Raw genomic sequence first — 10,360 nt, 5'->3', positions numbered from 1 at the left:
TTTTTCCCCGTGGTTTTTTTTTTTCCCCTTTTTTTTTTCCTTTTTTTTTTTTTTTTTTTTTTTTTTTTTCCCTTGTTTTTTTTTTTTCCCTTTTCCCTGGTTTTTTTTCCATATTTTTTGGGTTTTTTTCAATTTTTTTTCATTTTTTTCCCATTTTTTTCCGTTTATTTTTTTCCCCCTTTTTTCCCGTTTTTTTCCTTTTTTTTTTTTTTTTTTTCCCTTTTTCCCTGTGATTTTTTCATTTTTTTCCCATTTTTTTCCGTTTATTTTTTTCCCCCTTTTTTCCCGTTTTTTTCCTTTTTTTTTTTTTTTTTTTTCCCGTTTCCCCCCTGGTTTTTTCCACCTATTTTTTTGCTTATTTTCCTATACTTTTTCCTCCCTTCCCCCCCTTTTTTTCATCATTTTTCTGTTTTCCCCCCTTCTTTTTTTTCCCCCCTTCTTTTTTTTCCCCCCTTCTTTTTTTTCCCCCCTTCTTTTTTTTCCCCCCTTCTTTTTTTTCCCCCCTTCCCTTGATATGGATCATCTTGTTTTGATTTGCCATCTGTGAGGATTTACATGTGATGGTTCTACCACAGAGCTCAGCATTTGGTGAGCTGCATGGATGTTGTGGCAAACAGGACCTGCCTCTGAGCCACAGCTTGGAAGAGCTGGTGTGTAAGGGACTCACTGAAAGCTGGAAGTATTGTGGAGAAAGGTTTTCTGAAATCCAAAATGCCAAGCTGCCTGGGTCTTAAGGGTCTGAGTGGACATGACAAATTTGAGGGACTGGGAAGTGAAGAAGTCAGTGAGGCTGCAAAAAGCCTGGTGGGTGTTTTGTACCTGTGAGTGCAAGTGCATGCCTGTGTGCAGGTGGTGAGAGCAGAGTGTGAGTGTTGGTAGCTCTAGATTTGAACAGTTTGAGTTGCCACAGATGCAGAGAAAGTTGTTGCTCACTAGTCTGGCCTTGATTTGTCAGCAAGGGTTGATGGATTGGGATGAATCTTTTAGGTTCTACCCAGTACACAGCCTGCAGCTTGTCTCAGTGGCGTGGACTGGACAGGGTGTGTAACAAGGAGGAAATGATGTCAGCAGGGTGGGAAAATCCTCCTGTGACTTTTTAGGGCAGACTGCTGTGGAAGTGTAAGAGAATGGGAAGATGATAGCCATGAAGGGAGTCAAAACAGGCTTTTAAGTTGATGTAACAGCACATGAATGATGAATATGGAAGGTTGAAAATTCTGACTGTAGATGGCTCGGTTCATCTTCTGAAGGCAGAGGTTTTTGTTGAACGGTTTCGTTCTAAGACAGGTGTGTGCAATGACATATGAGGTGTATGAGTGTCACCATGATACTTTTATGAAAATCCTTTGCTAGGATTTTTCTCCTATTCTAGCTGAGAAGCCTCAGAAAAGAAATGGAAACAATAACTATCTGATGGCTGTGGAATGTGGTCTGGAGGCTGTTTATCAACAGGTGCATCTTTGATTGGTCCATGTGGATTGTTTCTACTTAATGACCAACCATGGTCCAGCTGTGTCATGGGCTTTTGTTATTCATTCCTTTCCATTTCTTTCTAGCTTTCTGATGGATCCTTTCTCTCTTTTTCTCTACCTCCTATTCTCTCTCTTTCTCTCTATTCTGATGGATCCTATCTCTCTCTACTAAACTATAGTTTTAGTATAGCATTTTAATATAATATCATAATGTGATAAATCAGCCTTCTGAAATATGGAGTCAAGATTCTCATCTCTTCCCTCGTCCTGGGACCCTCGAACACAACCACATATGAGTGTGTTATGACTGTATGAGGTATGTGTATAAAATTACCTTTCACAGTGCCCTGCTGCTGCAGGGTGGAGCAGACTGGCTCTCCTTCTCTGCTCATGCCAATGAAAATAAATTGCCCCATCATAACTTGTGAGGAAAGCAGCGTTCTGTCATCCTGTGTATAAGGCCACCAGCCAGCAGTGTTGGAAGCAAAGCCAGCCTTTCCTGTGGTTTTGGGCACTGCTTCTAGGCAGGTCAGAGAGCCAGCTGGGCAGGGAGGTAGCAAAGCTGTCACTTCTGCAGTCTTCTTACTCATGGCTGCTGAAAGGAGCTCTTCTCTGAACAGTGGGCAGTGTGTGTTTTTCCTGACCCTTTCCTCTCCCTCCATCCCCTGATTACATGACAGCCCTGTTGCTCCTGCCAGAGAAGGTGCTGTTTACTTTTGCAGCTCATGGAAGAGAAGAGGCATTGCACATTCAGTATTTTGTACCAAACACTGTTTATACTCTTCCCATTTAATTTCATTTCTGTTTTCTCTTTAAAAACTTCACAGAGAAAACAATGATACTTTAATGACACAGAAGGAGGAATGGAGAAGAAGGAGCCTTCTCTCTTAGTTTTTTGTTGCTTATGTGTGTTACTGATGAAGTCAAGCATGTGAGTGTCAGTGTCTCTCTCTGCGCAGTGGTGTGGAGCAAATGCCTCAAATCTGAATTATTTGGGGGTAGCTGATGGGAAGGGTCGTGGGCAGGGCTGAAGAGAGGCAAATAACGAAAGCTGGAGCTGGGAGCAACCGAGAGAAGGGGGCTGCAGCTGTCCTAGTTCTGTCCCCTGCCTGTTTGTTCTTATTTTATTTTTGCCAATTCAATAGCAGAGTACAGGAACAGATACCGAGTGTGATTTAAGGGGGCTAGCTGCCTTCTGCTTGCAAGAGGACCTCAAGCCTTCTGGGCTTGTTTGTGCTCTCATTTCATGCTAGTCATGCTGTTCTCAGTGATCAGCCTTGCCTGCCCCCATTTTCTCAGGTTTATACAGCTGCTCTGTCTGAGTTTTCCTGCATTGCTGGAGATGTTTCCCTCACTTCTCTGTGTGTTTAGGGCCACGAATATTGGAACATAAAATCTCCCTGTGCTGTTTTCTTTGTCGTTGTTATGCCATGATCAGTTTGTGTTCTGAGAACACCTATGGTTATCAGTAATGTTCATGAGTAGGTCAAACCTCTGCTATAAGAAGGCTTATTTTATGAGATCCGAGGAGCGAGGCAGAAGGTGAGGTGCCAGCAGCTCAGCGTAAGGAGCTATGGCTTGAGTCCAGGCTGTGCTGCCATACTGCATCTGCTTGGCTGGTCCTTGTCCTGTTTGATGCCTTTGTTGTTTCCCCTGAGCATCTGAGTTGATTGAACAGGAGTGAGTCACTGCAGTGTTTCTGGGTTACTAGTGCTGCATTTCTGAGCTTTCTGCCAGGGAATGGAGTTGTTCTGAAGTCTCTTAGGTAGAATGATCACAGTAAGGTCACCCATTCATGCCTTTGACCTGTTACTTTTCCCTTGGTATGATATTGTTGTTATTTCCAAAAAGCACTGTTTTCTTAGAAAAATTGCAGTTCAATTCTTAAAAAAAAAAATTAAAAAGTTGTCTTTGCTGGAAATTGGCATTCGGGTGAAGGTTACGTTTATCCTTGTGCATGTGGTATGGGTTGTAAGCAAAGTTTATCCTGCCATTTTCCAGAAGGAGCCACAAAGCAGTTTAAAACATGGATTTCTGTGTTGCTCTGGGGAGTACATTTACTTTTATCCAAATTGCTACTCAGATTTAACAACAGTGTAGGCAAAGTAAGGGAGCATAATATTAATCCTGTCTAGTTGACCCTGTGTAGTTCAGCTGTTCCTAACACGTGCCACTTAGTTGATGGGTCTGAAATATAAGGTGCAGAGATGCTACTGTCTAGATGATGATTTCCATCTTGATGGTAAGAGATGTCCATCCTTCTCCATTTCTATTAGAAAAAGCTGACTGTGGTGATTTGCGTAACTTGGGTATTTAATGAGTGCCTGAAGCTAGGCTGGATGGAATCAAACTTAGTGTTGGTGAGGAGTGCATGGGAGGCCCATAGTGCATGTCACTTTCTGCAGCTCTGGTGCTACTTGGGTTAAAGAAAATTCTGCTTATACTTCTGTAGAGCTACTAAAAGCTGGTTTCAAGTTGGATCTATTTCTCTTTTTTTTCCTAGTCCAGAGCCTGGTCCTGTGCTGCTAGTGGTATGAAGGGAGATGCCTTTTGTTTTGCATGTATACCTTGACGAGTTGTTGGTGGTCCTTTAAATCTCCTTTAAGTCAGGTAGCATAGCTGCTGCTGGCAAGGTTAGCAGCTCAACAAGCTTCCTTTAGCTGGCTTTTGACCCTCAGTGTGGCGTAGCGCTTGCCTCTATCTCAGACTGCAGGTAATGATTACCCAAACTCAGCCAGAGACCTCAAATAAGGCAGAATCTTGACCACAGGAACTTCCTTAGGAAAGGCCAGAGGACACTGGTAACATCTACAGCTGAAGGACAATGCATAGTGTGAAACCTTGCCAGTTCCTCTTTTCCCTGTGCTTTCTTGCTGTTTGTCACTTTTTCAGAATCAGGCCTCTCTCTTAGACCTTCTTATCTATTCCCACACCCAGTCTGAGAACTGGAGATGAGCAGCGGAGCATCGTGTCAGCCCAAGGTTGTACTAAATAGAGGAACTGAGGGGATGCTTTCCTTAACCTTTCCTCCCATTACATGTGTTTGTGATGTACCAGTCAACCACTGGGTGTCTCTGGGCCCTGCACAGCTCAAGGCAGCGCCTCGTCCCTGGAAAGCTGGCGCTGGTTACACTTGTTTTGGTTTGTGGCTGCAGTTTTTGTTCTTGCTTTGAAGGGCATCGTGTTCCTTTCATAATGTTCTTTCTTCCTTCCTGTCTTCTTCTGTCCACTCAGAATGTGTCTTGCCCACCCCTGACCATGGAGCGGGGTGCATGCTGTGGTGAGGCAGCACCCTGGATTGCCATTAGTTCCTGTTCAGAGGCCAGCAAATTCTCCAGCCTGATTTTGCTATATTGCTGTTTCTGAACACCATACCTCTTACTGCGCTGGGCTGTGTGGATGTCTAGAAGAGGAGAATGTTAGCACAGCAGCTTTGCTACATTTCCCTTTTCCCCTTAGTTGTGACAAGTTTACTCTTGCATGCACACCCAAGTAGATAAATAATCTGTCTCTCAATAGGGCTCTGCTAGCCACAGTATATTCTTCAATTCTATGGAACAAGTTAGTTTTTCATTATGATGCTGAAAGGTAGAAGACAGACTATTCTGTACTTTAAGAATGCAGTGATAAAAGGTAAAGCTTTCATTAAACATGCCTGGCAGAACTTATATACATAAGTATCTGGACTGTAGCTAATATCTTTTGAAAGACAAGGGAAGAACACAGCTTTGTAATAGCCAGCATTTTGTATTTGGATGGTTAATCAGCAGTACAGAAAAATAATTGAATTATTTCTTTCAAAGACTTAGTGCAGAAAAAAATCCAAAATATTAATGTCTGTTGCTGTAGTGTAGTTCTTCTCTTTTTTTCCATCTTAGAGCCATTTAGGGTTGATATCACTGTGGTTTGCAGGTGATGGTATCCATGTTGCAGCTTTTGTTACTGGTGAAACAGCTGACCTGTACCTGCAGCTCTTTCCTGCTGACTTGGCTTTGAGTTGGTACCTGGTTATGCTGGATGGTGCTTTGTCATTAAATAGATAAATTCACCAGCAGTGGGATGCATTGTTTGGTTCCAGCAGTTGCTTAGGTGCTCTTTGCACAAATGATGAGATAGGATTTTGCTGGTCTCAAGCTGTGATTTGAGCCTGCCTGAGATGGGTATTGGTAAATTTTGGGGGTGGTCAGGATATTACTCAGTCCTTTGCTGCAGGATGTCTGGCAGAACAAGTGCTGGACCTGGGATTAACTGATTTTATAGATTTCGAGCAGTCATTGAAGTAAGATGAGCAAAGGTGGGTATGTTGTGTTCAGGACTGAATTATAGGAGTTACATTTTTTTCTGAATTGCTTTGATGGCAGCACTCAAGTACTGCAGTGGATAGAAGAAACACACTGCACATAAGCTACTGGTAATAACTTGCTATAGCATTCAGAGCAGCATGCTTTACAGTTGTATGGGAGCTGAAAGTTCTAACTGTACAGACAGAAAATAATTCTGGTCAGCTGCTTGTGTACAGGGCTTAGCCTTGCAACAACATGAACTAGAGCTCTGTCTATAAATTAAGCACTTAGTTGCCAAAGATTCATTACCAGCTTGGTTACAAGCTGCTGTGTAGAGACAGCCATAGTTTTTGGCTTGGATAAACACCCCACTTCTGGATATGTGAGAGGTGTGGTTCAGTGATCATTTGGATGTAGGATAGCGGTTCACAGTTTGTGGCAGAAGACCGGGAGCTGGGAATCAGGACAATGCTGTAGTTTCCATTTCCATTCCTCTTTTGACTATGGAGTCAAAAGAGGATGTCTGACCAAATAGGATGGGCTACCCAGGACTTCTGGAACAGTCAGGGTTGAAAACCATAAATCCAGTAATTGTATTGCAATTAAAAAAAAATATGTTTATAAATCTGCCCCTTGTCTTGCCTTGGAAACTCTCAATGCTCAACCACGTGCAGGCACAAATACGAGTTACAGATCTGACACTGGTTTCTGTTTGTTCCTCTTCCATTTTCAGTGTATAGAAGTCATTTCACTTCCATGGAGGCAGAAGCTTGTGTTTTATTGGCACCAATCCATGTGGCTGTGTGCAGCTGTATTTATTGAAGTGAAGGGTCATGCTGCTGTATTTTCCTGTTACCAGTGTGTTTCAAAGAAAGGACCAATTTGCTTTTGGAAGGTGCTATATAAACTTTTTTGTTTAAGTAGTTGAAATTGATGCATAATGAGAGAGAATGTTTATCATAAAAACAAAACATTCCTTGTATCACTTGCCATACACATGGTAACGGAGAAGGAGCTGAATGGAACAGGTTCACGTGAATGTAACATGAATGAATTGCTGTTGCTGAGGTGGTGAAAAAAGGGGAACTGGGCAGAACTTTTCAAAGAACAGAAAGTAAATATCCTGTATCATTTATGCTCTTGTAGTCTGGATCTCTATTCAGCAAAGTACTGACAAATCCCTGTTCGGCTAAGGGATTCAGAGGTACATTTCCAAAGGTTTTCAAGTCTGTGAAGGCACTGAGAGCAGCACTTCAAAGGGCTTTCAAAGTGTATTTGTTCTAGATACCTTGTACCTAAAAGGTCCATGGAGAATTTCTTCCTTAGTCCTTGTTAGTCCCTTTCCTTGGCTCTGAGATCTGTCTTGCATGGGTCTGTCTTAGCCAAGGCAGAGCGGCATGTGCCAACGAATTTCTCTGAAGTGAGGCCTTTATGATATCACAGATCAAAAAAAAGGAATGATGGGGAGCAGAACCAACCAGAACAGGGTTGTTAGTAAGGCCAAGCTCACAGGTAAGACAGGATGCCAAGCCCAGTGCTCCCCATGGACAGCAGCTCAGGAGCTTGCGCTGGGCTGGTGGGGCTGCTTTGCTTCGTGCAGGCATTCTGTGTGAAACACACTGCAGAGATTTGAAGGTGTCACAGTGATTAACTAAGTGGGAACTTGAATGACAAAACGCTCCCGTTGCGCTGCTTAGGCTTGGCAGAAGGAGAGGTGTCGGGGCGCTGCTGCTGCTGCGGCGCGCGGTTCGGAGCTGTGGGAGTTTGTGACAGAGCGGAGCAGGTGTGAGCACTCCAGATCATGACTAAGTGACGTCTCGGCTGATGAAAGAGTGCTGCTTTGTTCCTTTCCCTTCAATGTTTTCTTCCAAATGTAATTTGCCTCCATTATGTATTTTTCTCTCTTATTTACGGTTACTGATGGCTTGTGGTTTTGTCAGCCTACTCCTGCTGCAGGCATGGAAACGAGGGAAAGTCTTTGCTCTGTTGGTTATCAGAGGTCCCGTAAGTGTTGAGGCACTGCACAAGAAAAGAAAGCTCTTGTTCTGGGGAATATGTCCTCTGAATGGAAGAAGGTTGGCAGGGACGGTCTCTAGCATACCTGGCGTTGAGAATGGAATCCATGTCTAATCCAGCTTCCCAGGTTCTAACAGGCACATAGTCTTGTGTGGCAGTCTTTGCTGGCTTGCTGGTTTTTATTTTTTTTATGTGTTATATATTTTAGCTGGGCTCTCTGGAAATAACTATTATGTTGTGGCAATTTCAGCTGGGAAATTTTACAGCTTGGGTATGTAAGTAAATGGAATGAAAATCTTTAAGACCTGAGGTTCCTAGTAGAAGCTGGGATTCTCTTCCTGATGCTTGTGGATTGACATAAAGTCTGGAGGAGGTAGGCTTGCAAATGACTAACTTAGGTTTCCAAAATTGCCCCAGGCTGCAGATTTGACTGTTTTTAAAAAATGTGTTTCAGTATTGAATTCCCATACAGAGCGGCCATTAATGCAGCTGGCTTCTATTTTCCTTATGCCAGGGAAAAGCAGAAAAGAGTAGGATGAGGAAGACCAAGGATTTTTCTTGTCCTTTTGGCCTGCAACCATTTATTTTGTAAAGTACGAACTCATTTCTTCATCTATGTAGGTTTACTGACTGTTCCTCAAGGCACTGGATCAGGGTATTTGGAGCAGCTGGCACGAGTCATAAGGAATAGAAGCTCCTTCATTACACCTGCAATTGGGATTTCCCACTGCCTCTCAAAGGTATGTTTATATACAGAAATAGGAGAGGTTTGACTTCTGGGTAAACAGAACTATACTTATTAGGTGAGGTTTTTTAGTCATTCTTATTTTCCTCATCTGAAAATATCTGCATAAAACCAACCACTTGCTTTTTTTTTTGAATGTACTGAGTTTATGTGGCATGGTTTGGCTACTGGTGGGAGGCTACAGGGGTGACTTCTGTGAGATGCTGCCAGAAGGTTCCTCCATGTCCAACAGGGCCAATGCCAGCTGGCTCCAGGATGGACCAGCCAGAACCAGCTGGCCCAAACTGGCCAAAGGGGTATTCCAGACCATGTGATGTCTGCTCAGCAATAAAAGCTAAGAGGAAGGAGAAGCAGGGTAGCATTTGTTACTATGACAATTGTCTTCTGGAGAAACCTCTGCATATGCTGGAGCCCTGCTTTCTGGGAAGTGGCCGAATATTTCCTGCTAATGTGAAGGAGGAAAATAACTTTTATATTCCTTTGCTTCCATGCACAGCTTTTGTTTTTGCTTTATTAAGCTGCCTTTATTACCCATAGTTTTTTAAAATCTTCTTTTCTTCTCCTTGAGTCCTGTTGAGAAGGGAAGTGATGGGGTAACTTGGTAGGCACCTGGTATCAACCCACCTGACTGAGACTTTTAGGCTTTAATAGACAGATGTTCTTATTCAAGTGTGCAATTTAAGAAGCACTCTGTATGCTGGATCTATCTGTTGTGCAAAGTCTGTCCTGTAAACAGTGAGGGCTCTTGACGTGGAAATAAGAACCTGATTTTCAGTTAATAACACCCAATGCTATATGTGTGAGCAAAAACCTGTTCACAAACACACATGTATATATACTGTATACTATTAACCTTAAGTTTTGGGTAGGAAAGTGTTTATAAATGTTCATTCTTTTGTCTAGTCAGAGTGTGCTCAGAATGCACTAGCATTTGCTTTAAAGCCTTTTTTGGCAGCATTTCCTGTAAAGAACCCAAGCAGTGTATCTGGCTGGAGGACAGGGCACTTTACATTACTATAAAATAAATTAGTAAATTAGCCAAAATGTTGCCTAGTTCTGCAAATAAAACAGTGGACTGGTGGCCAAAGATTTATCTTTATTCAGCCTGACTTCCACTTACTGTGCCTGCTTATTTCTAACCTGAATTTGTCCCCTAAATGTGTTGCAAAAACAAGTACTTCTACATCATAAAAATAAAAATAATTCAGATTCCACTTGCCTGAAACAGTTAAAATATACTACTTGGTATAACTTCTTTCAGTGTTTTTTCACAAGCATTTTGGAAATGATACCAAACCTTTTGTGTGTTGGGGGTTTTGAGCAGATACCTACATTATGGAAATTGAGACAAGATTTCTTTGGGTTCAGGTTGGCTTGAATTGTTTCCTGCAGAGCATCTTGCACCTCCCAAGTATGTAGTACTGGCCCTTTGTAACAAATGCAGTGTGAATTCAACTATGGGCTACTGTGTGTGCACTGATATTGGACAGTGAAATTGCACTACGAGTATGTTTTTTGAAGCTAATTCTTCTAGTTATCCCACCTTACTGCACTAGAATAATGGAGTGACTTCAGAGTATTTGATTCATTTTTGGATAGAACTAAACTGGAAGCTCTGTTCCAGGGGCACATATGGCACTAGTCTGGTCCAAGTGCTGCATCCCAAACTGTCAATGATGTGGATCATGGGGTCCTTGAGGGCAGCTTCTTTGCTTTACAGGTTTATTCCTAGACAGCTTACTTCTCTTTCTGGTTGATGAGAATAATTTGTGTAAGGTTGGTGGTGCTCATGGGGGCTGGGAGGACATTCTGAACAAGAAGTGTGTGGAGCAAAAGTGGATTTG

General features: G+C 42.5%; 1 protein-coding gene across 4 annotated transcripts in view; it reads left to right on the top strand.

Moving 5' to 3' along the window:
- Window positions 1-10,360, top strand: part of TSPAN4 (tetraspanin 4) — a 415,983-nt gene that overhangs the window by 12,081 nt on the left and 393,542 nt on the right. For 2 of the 4 annotated variants that reach the window (XM_041481228.1, XM_041481227.1), the window contains exon 2: window positions 8,393-8,511. The exons of the other annotated variants lie outside the window; for them this stretch is intronic. The gene's annotated coding sequence lies outside the window, so the exon portion shown is untranslated. The remainder of the gene's footprint in view (window positions 1-8,392; window positions 8,512-10,360) is intronic. 4 annotated transcript variants of the gene reach the window in all.

The sequence above is a fragment of the Pyrgilauda ruficollis genome, unplaced genomic scaffold, assembly GCF_017590135.1.
Source record: "Pyrgilauda ruficollis isolate IOZ18807 unplaced genomic scaffold, ASM1759013v1 scaffold55, whole genome shotgun sequence".
NCBI classification, from domain to species: domain Eukaryota; kingdom Metazoa; phylum Chordata; class Aves; order Passeriformes; family Passeridae; genus Pyrgilauda; species Pyrgilauda ruficollis.
Note: the sequence above shows the minus strand (reverse complement) of the source record. Positions and strands in the feature narration are given on the sequence as shown.